At 36.8% G+C, this 13,314-nt stretch overlaps 1 protein-coding gene across 4 annotated transcripts in view; it reads right to left on the bottom strand.

The window, feature by feature from the left end:
• The window catches only part of XIRP2 (xin actin binding repeat containing 2), a 712,110-nt gene that overhangs the window by 256,990 nt on the left and 441,806 nt on the right, over positions 1–13,314 (bottom strand). The window lies entirely within an intron of this gene.

Here is a 13,314-nt window from a genome sequence, read left to right on the forward strand (position 1 = left end):
CCTCAATGAACCCTACAGCAATACAATGTTCCCCTCATAAGCTTCTGTATGGATCACACATCATACATACAATTTCTGTGGTTTTACTTAGACCTACATGGATTTTCCATCCCACTTTTAAATGCTGTGCTTAGTCACTCAGTCATGTCTGACTCTTTGCAAACCCACGGACTGTAACCCACTAGGCTCCTCTGTCCATGTGATTCTCCAGGCAACAATACTGGATCCCCTTCTCCAGGGGATCCCCTTCTCCAGGAGATCTTCCCAACTCAGGGATCGAACCCAGGTCTCTGATATTGAAGGTGGATTCTTTACCATCTGAACCACCAGGGAAGCCCCTTTAAATGCTAAGAACATCTTCAGTCTAAGATCTATCTCTTCTAAAAGATCTTTAAATCCTCTAGAAATATTTTATTTTCAATGAAGGCCAATTCAGGCTGTTTAGATGGCTTTTGGAAATGAGTGGATACTTTTAGTTTTTTACATATAAAAACAGAGTCATTTGAAGGTAGATACAGTGTCCCCTTTCCAAGCCCTTACTTCTTAATCTTGGACAGAAAAATTCTCATATCTATTCCTGACAAATGGAAAAAAAGAGAAACGTAGTTCATCAAGGTTATTGTTACATTTCCTTGTTACATATAGCACATTTTATTTCATTTCCTTGTTTTCTAAATAGAATACAAAATAAGTAAATAGACATATTAGTTGTTTAAAGGATAATTGAACTGTCAAATCTGAGGTTACTCCTATCTGCTTTTACTTTTCTTTTTTTAAGTAACTGATAATGCAAACTCAAAGTGATTAAGACAATTTAAAGCAACCCCATGACCCTAAAATTTATTGGACATCAATTGAGGTCTCTAAGAAACATTCTGATGCTTTAATTAGATGCTGTTCTGATGAATTTAGATGAAACATGTTTAAATGCTCTCTGGCATACCTCCTTTTGATGCTGGATGGGTCACTTTGTGTCCAAGGGAAGAAACAAGCTCTAAATGACAATTAATTCAAAATGACTCAATCATCATTGTTAATGTCTCTGATCCTCTCACCCAGAAGTGAGGGTTAACTCTGTGCTATGCAAAACACTCTCCTCCTAATTGCAAATTTGCCAGCACTTCCATGGAATCCCACACAGAGCCCCAGAGAGGGGGCTGTGCCATGATACTTTACATTAAAAGCACTCTTCAAATTCATGTCATGCTAATTAAGCAAGTACAACCATCTAATGCAATGATGGTACTTAAACTAAGCTTTCTAATAGCAATAATGTGTCTCAAAGGGCACAAGTCAGTGTCTTGCCAATGACTTTAATCCATGCCTGAAGAAGTTAAAGGTGGAGAATGGTTACAGCATGCCAGTAAGTGCTTCAAAGTAGGAGGTTTGGAATAAAGCCAATCCTAGTCTCTCTAATTGAGTCCTTATAAAAGCTCCTGACTTGACTTTCATTATCAAGTATTTTGCAAATATTAATTACGCTTATGTCTCCTTCCGTTGAGATAAGTGATATTGATCCAAATTCTCTGATTTATAGGTGCGCATAAACTGCCTTAGAGTCAAAGGAAGCTAAGATTCCACACTAAGCTTCCCCCAATAATATATGCTGCTTTTAATCTGAGATTCATAAGGACATTTGAAGCAAATCCTCAGTCTTTATGAGCTGGTCCTCTCAAGAGACTCACAAGTTCAAAATGAACGGGGCTCATTCCTTTCCAAGATTCATTACAATTCTGAAAACCTCCAATAACATGATCATCCGACCACGGGTTTGCAAAGTGGGTCCAATTCGATCTTGGTGGGAGGCCCATGATCCTTATTTTTGAAACATTCACATGCCCTTTTCATAAGTACAACTATCTGAGCTAAAATGACACATTCACATATTTGACCTTTTCTCCCATCCCTCTCTTCTTTTTCCCATGCTCTAGGTTGGAAGGATTTTGTTGCTGGCATTTTCTTTTCCACTCATTTTTTCATTTCTTTTCTCTCATCATTCAGCTAATATATAGCATAAAGGGAATGCTAACATATTCCCTTTTCACCAACTACTGACTCCTCCAAGGTTGTGATTTTCTTATTTAAAAAACAATTCCACTTTTAGCCTAGTGTCTCACAATGAATAGACATTCTGCAGAGTAAAATGGATTTTCCTGTTAATAACCTCAATTTTTAAACGGTAAATTTTTAAACGGTAAGCCTTGCTACACTGAAACATTCTCAAATTACAGACCATGCGACATGAAACTGGCAGGATAAAAATAAATGAGGCACTACTATAATTGTGACTTAAAATTATTTTTAATTTACTCAATTATGCTTTCCTATTTTCCTAAACCTCAGCTACAATCCATCTCCATTTCTTTAAAGCAATTGTGTTTATCAGTTCCACTAGGTCAGCTGCGTGTTTAATAGACCTTGTTTGGAATCACAAAGACAGTCACTGGGATTGTATGCTCTGAAATAAGAGATTAACCTCAGAGCCTCATTCTCTTCAGTGCAATAACTTGTGGGCAAACCATCAAAAATACAATAAGAATGTCAAAACCCAATCCCAAGGAATGAACACCGGGAAATGAGCCCTCCTACATTGAAATTTCAGAGCAGTCAGGAGGATCTTTATATTCAAAAGCGAATTTAATCATCATAGATAGAGACTTTAAAAACCCCTGCCAGTAATTCTCCATAACTGGTTGCCTCTGCAGTTTTCCTTGCCTTTTCCTTTTCCGTCCTGACTGAAGGAAACATTTAATCACTTTCCCTTTCCCCTGCATTTCTAAAACCAGACACATACTGTAAGTACACAGCTTCTGAGAAGCAATTAGAGTTAATGGGATTAAAAATCTAATCACACTGCTGCTCTTGGCTTGTACCTGCAGAACTGCATAGCAAAGCCTAAGCACTGCAAATGCACAAATATGAGTTATTACACCAGTCCATGGAAGGTCTCTGTATCCCTTGTTTTATCTGGCTCTCTTCAGGGGCAACTTTTCATGGTTTGATCAGAGAAAATGCCTTAGATTTATTTTTTACACCAGGGATATTTGCACTTTCTTGCTTTTAAATTGATTTTGATATATGTTAAAGACAACAGTGAAAGAAGAAACAGGACAAAAACTAGGACAAAAATACATTAAAAAATGGTTTCTCCTGAGTCAGTGAGATGGCAATCACCAAAGAGATTCTCCTGTTTCTTTCAGGAATGTTTCTACTTTGAGAAGTTGCAAGAAACTAAGATGTTCCTGTTAAAGCCTTAAGGGATGTGGAACAGTCACTGTAAAAGGAGAAGGGGCCTGTGCTGGGGTCCTCCTGACTCTCTGTGACCAAGTGGAAATTGGAAGATAGGCCCTTTAAAATTCCCCTTGCAATTGAAATTCTATGAGCATACGATGTGAATGAAAGGCTTGGGATACATTTATGTTGTAGATAGTTTAAGATAACCAGGACAAGAAGATATATGTTGAAAGAGAAAGACATAGCAGGAAGCAATTTCACCACAGAAAGATGAAGGGCTTACTTTTGATGTTTTTTTAATCCAATAAAACAAAAATTAATAATAATGATAATAGTGATAATAATTATAACATTTATTGACTACATCCAACTCCATGGCACTACTCTACTTTCTACGTATTATTCAATCCTCATAGCCTATGAGGCAACTTCTATTATTAATCTTTTAATTTTTTGTACACAGAGAAACTAAGGCATAAACAATTGAATAATTCATCAAGGTCACACACTACAGTGCCAGGGCTGAGGCTGGAATGCAGGCAACACGGCTCTAGACCCCAGCTTTAACAACTATATATAAATGAGAATATTTGCTTGAAAAATCACCAGTCTGATTCTGTTCACATGGAGAGAACCCTCAAAAGCCCTTCATAAACAGATAAACATCATTTTACAAAGAAAAATAAAAGCTGCCCTAGTTTCTCTACTAAATCTGATAACTGGTTTCCTTGTGCAACTGAGTCAGCTAAGTTATTGCTGCATACTTATTTATTCATATAATTATGCAAGCATTTTTGATGGTCACCCCCCACTACTGTCCAGTATATATCTAGCTACCTGACCCACAGTCAGTGGGTCTTGTCTGTCAGTGCTTTCCAAGGGAATGCAGAGGTAGCAAACTGAAATTTGTCATTATTTGAATCTAAGAAACACACAGTTTGCAAAGTCTCGTATTTTAAGGGCAAATATAAAAATGACTCAGATTTTGAGATTGCCAATCATATAGGATTCTTAAGACTTTCCCCTCTTCATTATTTTTCAATTATATTTAACTATTATCAACTCTAAGCAAGTAGCCACCAATCACAGTGAGAGAAGGATTTAAGCTAACAAAGGAAGCTCCTAATACAGTTTCAAAAGGAAATTTGCTGTATATAATACAGGATACCTACCAAGGCAGTTGTACCTTACACAGGCTTAGGCTGTCAAGTGAGTGATGAATGCGAAATAAACAAAAATTATCCTGGAAGATGTCCTATCACTCATATGTGTTCATCTGCATGGTTTGATTTAAATAGAGCTGTTTCTTGATAGAGTCTTCATGCTCAGTGTTCCCTCCATGCAGGAAAAGACCACAGTTTCATACTCATTGTTCAGTTCAGTTCAGTCGCTCAGTCATGTCCTACTCTTTGCGACCCCATGGACTGCAGCACGCCAGGCCTCCCTGTCCATTACCAACTCCCAGAGTTTACTCAAACTCATGGCCATTGAGTCAGTGATGCCATCCAACCATCTCATCCTCTGTCATTCCCTTCTCTCATGTTCAATCTTTCCCAGCATCAGGGTCTTTTCAAATGAGTTAGCTCTTTGCATCAGGTGGCCAAAGTATTGGAGTTTCAGCTTCAACATGAATCTTTCCAAAGAACATTCAGGACTGATCTACTTTAGAATGGACTGGTTGGATTTCCTTGTGGTCCAAGAGACTCTCAAGAGTCTCCTCCAACACCACAGTTCAGAAACATCAACTCTTCGGCCCTCAGTTTTCTTTATAGTCCAACTCTCACATCCATACATGACTACTGGAAAAAACATAGCCTTGAATAGACGGACCTTTGTTGGCAAAGTAACGTCTCCGCTTTTTCATATGCTGTCTAGGTTGGTCATAACTTTCCTTCCAAGGAGTAAGCGTCTTTTAATTTCATGGCTGCAACCACCACCTGCAGGGATATTGGTGCCCCCAAATATAAAGTCAGCCAATGTTTCCACTGTTTTTCCATCTATTTGCCATGAAGTGATGGGACCAGATGCCATGATCTTAGTTTTCTGAATGTTGAGCTTTAAGCCAACTTTTTCACTCTCCACTTTCACTTTCATCAAGAGGTTCTTTAGTTCCTCTTTGCTTTCTGCCATAAGGGTGGTGTCATCTCATATCTAAGGTTATTGATATTTCTCCCGGCAAGCTTGATTTCAGCTTGTGCTGAAATCCAGCCCAGCATTTCTCATGATGTACTCTGCATATAAGTTAAATAAGCAAGGTGACAATATAAAGCCTTGACGTACTCCTTTTCCCATTTGGAACCAGTCTGTTGTTCCATGTCCAGTTCAAGCTGTTGCTTCCTGACCTGCATACAGATTTCTCAAGAGGCAGGTCAGGTGGTCTGGCATTCCCATCTCTTGAAGAATTTTCCACAGTTTATTGTGATGCACACAGTCAGAGGCTTTGGCATAGTCAATAAAGCAGAAATAGATGTTTTTCTGGAACTCTCTTGCTTTTTTGATGTTGGCAATTTGATCTCTGGTTCCTCTGCCTTTTCTAAAGCCAGCTTGAACATCTGGAAGTTCACGGTTCACATATTGCTGAAGCCTGGCTTGGAGAATTTTGAGCATTACTTTACTAGCGTGTGAGATGAGTGCAATTGTGTGGTAGTTTGAGCATTCGTTGGCATTGCCTTTCTTTGGGATTGGAATGAAAACTAACCTTTTCCAGTCCTGTGGCCACTGCTGGGTTTTCCAGATTTGCTGGCATATTGAGTGCAGCACTTTCACAGCATCATCTTTCAGGATTTGAAATAGCTCAATTGGAATTCCATCACCTCCACTAGCTTTGTTCATAGTGATGCTTCCTAAGGCCCACTTGACTTCACATCCCAGGATGTCTGGCTCTAGGTGATTGATCACACCATTGTGACTATCTGGGTCGTGAAGATCTTTTTTGTACAGTTCTTCTGTGTATTCTTGCCACCTCTTCTTAATATGTTCTGCTTCTGTTAGGTCCATACCATTTCTGTCCTTTATTGAGCCCATCTTTGCATGAAATGTTCCCTTAGTATCTCTAGTTTTCTTGAAGAGATCTTTAGTCTTTTCCATTCTATTGTTTTCCTAGATTTTCTTTGCACTGATCACTGAGGGAGGCTTTCTTATCTCTCCTTGCTATTCTTTGGAACTCTGCATTCCAATGGTTATATCTTTCCTTTTCTCCTTTGCATTTTGCTTCTCTTCTTTTCACAGCTATTTGTAAGGCCTCCTCAGAGAGCCATTTTGCCTTTTTGCATTTTTTTTTCTTGGGGATGGTCTTGCTCCCTGTCTCTCGTACAATGTCACGAACCTCCGTCCATAGGTCATTAGGCACTCTATCAGATCTAGTCCCTTAAATCTATTTCTCACTTCCACTGTGTAATCATTAGGGATTTGATTTAGGTCATACCTGAATGGTCTAGTGGTTTTCCCTACTTTCTTCAATTTAAGTCTGAATTCATACGCATGTGGTGAACATAAAATGCAACACCTGTTTACATTTAGGGGCCCTAGTGTATAAAAAGTTTCTATACCCCCCATTCTTGGAAACTGTGTATAGCTAATTTTGTGCATACAGTCAATTTTGTGTGAAAAAAAGGTTCATTTTATGTGGAATCCATAAAATCCATGAAAACAAAGAGAATTATTAGTGTTAAGCCCTAAGTTAGTCCATTTTTTGAATCATACATGTAAATCAGTGTATATTTGCCTAGGAAAATAGTATAAAAAGAATTTTTCCAAATTCTAGCAAGCAAAACCAATGAAATAAAAAAGGAATAAAATGATATTTTTATATTAAATGACTAATGATGTTTGAAGAAAAATACTTTAATCAAAGGAGTAAGGAAAGGTAGATAGGAATTTTGGGAGGGACATTTTCCTACATTTTTTCCCTTGTACAACTTGACTTTAATAAATAATGATTTTTCCAAATTGAAAATTTTAAGAAGATCATAAAATGTCAATATCCTTTAAGCAGAAATTAAGGAAAATTTCCAAATAAGGGGAAAAATACCATAAACAAAGGGTACTCTACAAAATAAATATATATATTATTAATGAATAATGAAATATATACTATTCCAGCACATTGCTTTTAAAAACAGCTAAATTGTGCAACATTCTTAATGATACACGAACAAAGTGAAATTACAAAATACTTATGTATTGTTACTTATCTATTCAATATCCATTCTGCCTTCTTTTTCCTAATAGAATTCCAGTTTCTAAAGAGTAACCATATATAGTCAAAATAAATTCAGAATCCTGGACAATAGGAAGACCCCTGGAGAAGGGAACGGGCTACACACCCAAGTATTCTGGCCTGGAGAATTCCATGGACTATATAGTCCACTGGGTCACAAAGGGTCAGACACAACTGAGCGACTTTCACTTACACTTACTTTTAGACTGCTGTGCAGCCAGAGCTGGTCGTGTGACACATTTCTGGCTGTTGCGATACAAGTGGAGGTCAATAGGAGGATTTTACAGAAAAGCTCATTTAAAAGGGACAGAATCTGTAAATACTTGGCCCTTGGCCTTTCCCTTTTTTCCTACCTAATATTCCAGTGTTATGCTACACATGGAGCAGCCATCTTAAATCCATGAGATAGTGTCTGAAAATAAAACACTGCTTGGGAAGGATAGTGGACTATAAAGAGAAAGATCCTGGAAACCTAATCACTATCTACCCTGGACTTCTTTTATATGTGGGAAAAAATTACTATGTTTAAAACACTTTTTTTCAGGCTTTGCTTACTTCAATCTGAATGCATTCGACCACTGACATAATGAATTATTTGAAATTGATCACACAGGCACACATGCCTCTCCCCCCACACACAGAAATTCAAGCAGTCCTTGCTTTGTACAAACTCGACATAAATTTTTTTAGTAACCATAAGTTAATTAAATGACACAAGTTCCCCAAAACTACAGTTCAAATTTCAGTCACTACAGAACATTAGCAGTGGATTATTACATTAAGTTAAAAACTCCACTGCTATCTGTTCATTCTAGAAATGACTACACACACAAAAAAACACTCATTGTAATCAATAACCAATCATACCACTTCTTCCAAAGTCTGTTGGTGATTAGTCAATGCACATCTGTTTTTCATTCCACACAGGCAGCAAAGCATATGGGTGTGCTGGCTTCCAGTGATAAATTCATGTGCATTTTTCAAAAATGAATATGGAAAGACAAAGCTGGTCAATAAAGATGAAAATGCAGCACACACAGAAATGAAGAGAGAAATGCTGAAAGTAAAACTCCAGTCAAATGTGATGAAGTTATAGAAAAAATAGCAGAGCATGGGAGTGTTAACACTGGTCACTTGAGACAGCCTAGATATGTAGCCATAGGAACTTAGTAAAAAGAAAGTTAATAACATATATGAGGAAAGTGGTTGTAAGGAAAAGGATCAAGACAGCCCAGAGGAAACAGTGTTGGCAACCACTGGCCTCTCCCTCCCTCCAAAACCTTCACATTAAGTGAATGCTCAGAAATATTTCACAATACTGACAGTGGATAAATTCCTGGGCAACCTATTCAGACTTAGAATGGAGAATGAATGACAATTTACTAAGGCATAGAAAAGATGATTACTCTATACAGGAGTTATATGGATAAGAAGAAGGCAAATGATACTCAAACGGCTCTTGACATTGCTTTTAAAGATACTACTTTATTGAAGCATATTTTAAAATATCATATCATGTAATTTTCTCATTTCAAGTGTATAATTCAATCATTTTTTAAAAAGTAAATTTACTAATTTTGGAACCATCACCATTTTGAATTTTAAGAACATTTCCCCTCATCCCAAAAAGTCCTTCATGTTCATTTACTGTTAATCCTGTTCCCCTCAATCTCTAGCCTAGGCAAACCAATCTGTCTCCATAGATTTGCCTTTTCTGGATATTTTTTTTATAAATAAAACTATACAATATGTGATTTCTTATCTTTGCTTTCTTTCACTTAGCACAATGGTTTTGAGGTTTATCCATATTATAGCATGTATCAGTAATTCATTCTTTTGCATTCCTAAATAATATTCCATTCTGTGGATATACCACATTATCTATACACCCACCAGTTGCTGGACATTTAAGTTGCTTCAGTTTTTGGCTCTTTTTAAATAACAACACCATGAACATTTGTGTTTAATTCTCAATATTTCTAAAGTTTTAAATTACAGTTTACTAAACACATATATATGGGTTTCCCTGGTGGCTCAGCAGTAAGAATCCACCTGCAATGCAGGAGACATAGGTTTGATCCCTGGGTCAGGAAAATCCCTTGGTGAAGTAAATAGCAACCTATTCTAGTATTCTTGACTGGGAAATCCCATGGACAGAGGAGCCTGGCAGGCTATAGTCCATGGGGTCACAAAAGTCAGGCAAGACTTAATAACTAAACAAACAGAACACATATATAGTTCATCTTTTAATTTCTTCATTGATTTATAATTGATAGCAGGAGATTTTATAATAGTTTGACAAAAATTTCATAGATTGTGGAACATTTGTAAATTTTCCCGTTGATCATTTATATTGTTATGCATGATTTAGCTTGAATGGCTATGGTCCCTAACTACCATGAAAAGTGAGATCTGTCTGTATACACACACACACACACACACACACACACACACACAAGATTAACAGGGTCACTCAAAAATATACTAGTTGCCTAGGATGATGGGCTTATAGATCACATTTCTAATCTTATTAATATTTTATTCCTTTTACAATTAAAAATTAAAATGTAAAAATAAATCAAAGGGGAATATTCTTAAAATTTCATTATATCTCAATATAAGAGTAATACGCATCATACTTTTATTCATAGTGGCATAACTGAAACTATGTTTGTCTTTTAAAAAATGTAAAGGCAGGATAAGAGAGAGAGGGTGGCTGATTTACTGACTTACGATCAGTACAAAGAATTAGGACAGAAGAAAGGAAGGTGGATATTAGGGAAACAGTAAGAATGCCATAAGAATGTCCTAGAGTAGAATAAAGCTGTGTGTGGAGTAAAGGGTCTCTTGAGGAGGTGGTACACCTGAGAGTGATCTTGAGTCCTCACCCTTGTACTGGTTTCTAAACTGGTGGAACATTATAATTCCTTTCCAAAGGCAAGGCCAAACTAATGAAACCTTAGCAACAATTGCAACCTACTGCTGTTACTGTAACTTTGATTAAATCCAAAAATTCAGATATGTTTACATGCCCAATAACAGTTAGGCATCCTCAGTATGACCATGTCTCCAAAGAATCTTCTAGATCAGTGCTTAAGATGATAAGAATAATTTCCTTTGAGGAGGCAATAGTATTAGCCTAGGCTCTGTAAGTGACAATACAATGCAGACTGTGTGTTTGCCATTAAGAGAATGCAATGTGTGTTACATCTAAATGACAGGAAAGGAACATTACAATATACACTAGGGATATCCTGGCTGGTTCCTGAAGCAATAGTGTATTTTAAGGAACAAAAAAATTAATCCCTTTAAAATTATGTACATGTTGCTTGACATATCTCTATCAACATCTGTAATAATAATAGTGTCTATGAAAATAATTTTTAAATTGAATCTGACATTATCCATATCGATATAGTATAAATAAGTTAGCCATGATAAAATTTGAGACTTTCTTGATCATTTGTTTTTACTGCAGTCTACCCTGGCTGTGAAGATAGTTGAGAGTACAAAATTATTGTCCTTTATAATATTTGTTGAAACATGGCTATGGTCTAAAATCCAAGTTTTACTTGAAATGAGACTTTTAGAACCAAAATCAAGGATAGTTTGAATAAAAAACACAGGATAAAGTTGATTATAAATTGTTCTTTTATATTTAAAAATATGACTGATTAAAGTTGTGACAGAAAGAAATTAAAGCTTTGGAAGATGAATATCAATTTATATTATTTTTGGATTCATGCAGGAATTCTAGGATTAATCACCAAAGAGAACTGATATTCATGGTGATAAAAACTACTCTCTGGATGTGGAGAGGTGTGAGGTTTGTATAATTCTAGACATGTTTGTCCTAACTGCAAAAGTCCCAGAAGAATGATTTTCTCATTTCTCCATGGGGTGCTTCTTAAATCTATTACTTTATGAAATTAAATATTGGCATATGAAAACCTCAGCAGCTCACTTATTACCTAAATTAAAATGTGTTATAATTTGAATTTTTTTCATTTTAAATTGAGTGAACATTAACAGCATAAAAGAGGCTTGGTATGGAAGGTAAGAATGTAAAAAGATAAGGAATTAGTAGGATATGGAGATTTTGTAAATGGTTCAGTGATTTACTCTTTTGTTCCTTTTGTATAACAGTGAATTGTAAATAGCAAATGATACTTAACTATTTTTTATAGTTAGTTCTCCATAAAATTAGGTGTGAAAGCCCACCTCCTCCACATTGTAGGTACCACCTCAGAAACAGCTTAGTTTCCAAACTTTACTGTTCCAGGGTTAAAAAAAAAAAAAAAAGAAACTAAGAAAATTTAACTTCTGATATCCTATAAATGCCAGACAACATGTTCCAAGTTTTAGAGAAAAAAATCAACAGTTTTGTCTTTATGGGAGATATTATTTCATAAAATCACTTTTCTACCACCTATACCTTTCTCTCTACCAAATGGTGGAAAGATTCAGGGCAACCTGAGGCTTGGAACATTCCATAGGGCCAGGCAGGAAAGGAGTAGGGGTGGTCTCTTGTTGCAGGAGTGCCTAAGGCCTGGAAATCAGGTGCTGGAATAATTCAGCTACAGCAGAAGATCAGCTGCTACAATTTCCTAAAAACACAGCAGGGGGTGAGAATCTTGTACAAGTGAAAAATGTTAGCAATGATGTCTCTGACAACAATGGTGGTGCCTTGTGTCTTTAAAATTTTTCATTTTATCCTCATAACAATTTGAAAGCATTAATTCCATTTTATGAATAACAATATCTGAATTTTATTATGTGCTATTTTGTCTGCATATATGGCTGTCCACATTTTCTCCTGTGCCAGTATGGTATAGATAAGCAAATGAAATGTACTGAGGGTAAATGATTTTCCAAAATCACACTGATAATTGGTGGAGCCTGAGGATAAAGCATGGTGTTATGATCATCTCCTGCCTCTTATTGAGAGGCTGTGAAATCAGATCTCAAGTCCATGCATTACAAAGCGAGTACTTTTTGGGGGGTATACAAGTGGTTCAGTGTAGCTAAAACTGAAAATTATGGGTAAAAATTACAGAAAGTGTTAGTTGCCTAGTAATGTCCAACTCTTTGCAGTCCCATGGGCTGTAGTCTGCAAGGCTCCGTTATCCATGGAATTCTCCAGGCAAGAACACTGGAGTGGGTTGCCATTCCCTTCTCCTGGGGATCTTCCCAAACCAGGGATGGAACCCCGGATCTCCTGCATTGTGGGCAGATACTTTACCATCAGAACCACCATGGGAGCCCTATGAAAGGTCCACGGATTATATTTTAGCCTCTCGTTCAGTGATTCCTAAACTTTAATCAGTAATGGAATTTTGACTAATCTATGACAGAAGACAAAAAGAATAAAAAATTATACTATATTCAATACAAGGCATTCAGATTCCCAACTCATCTTCCCCCTTGCAAGTGCAAGCAATTCTTTGCAGGAAACTGGCATTGGTAGGAACCGCCAGCCCCCCACCCCAATTCTTGTCAGTTTAGAAAAGCTATGTTGTAAGTAACTTTAAATCAGGTGCCCCCTCTACTCATAACCATTCCTACCACACCCATCGAATCTTTTGATAACATAATACCTTGCCTAATCTGTATGCAGGTCAAGAAGTAACAGAACTGGACATGGAACAACAGACTGGTTCCAAATAGGAAAAGGAATATGTCAAGGCTGTATATTGTTTTACCATGCTGATTTAACTTATATGCAGAGTACATCATGAGAAATGCTGGGCTGGATGAAGCACAAGTTGGAATCAAGATTGCTGGGAGAAATATCAATAACCTCAGACATGTAGATGACACCACCATTATGGCAGAAAGCAAAGAAGAACTAAAGAGCTTCT

Source organism: Giraffa tippelskirchi, chromosome 3, assembly GCF_054371585.1.
Source record: "Giraffa tippelskirchi isolate mGirTip1 chromosome 3, T2T-mGirTip1v1.2.pri, whole genome shotgun sequence".
NCBI classification, from domain to species: Eukaryota; Metazoa; Chordata; class Mammalia; order Artiodactyla; family Giraffidae; genus Giraffa; species Giraffa tippelskirchi.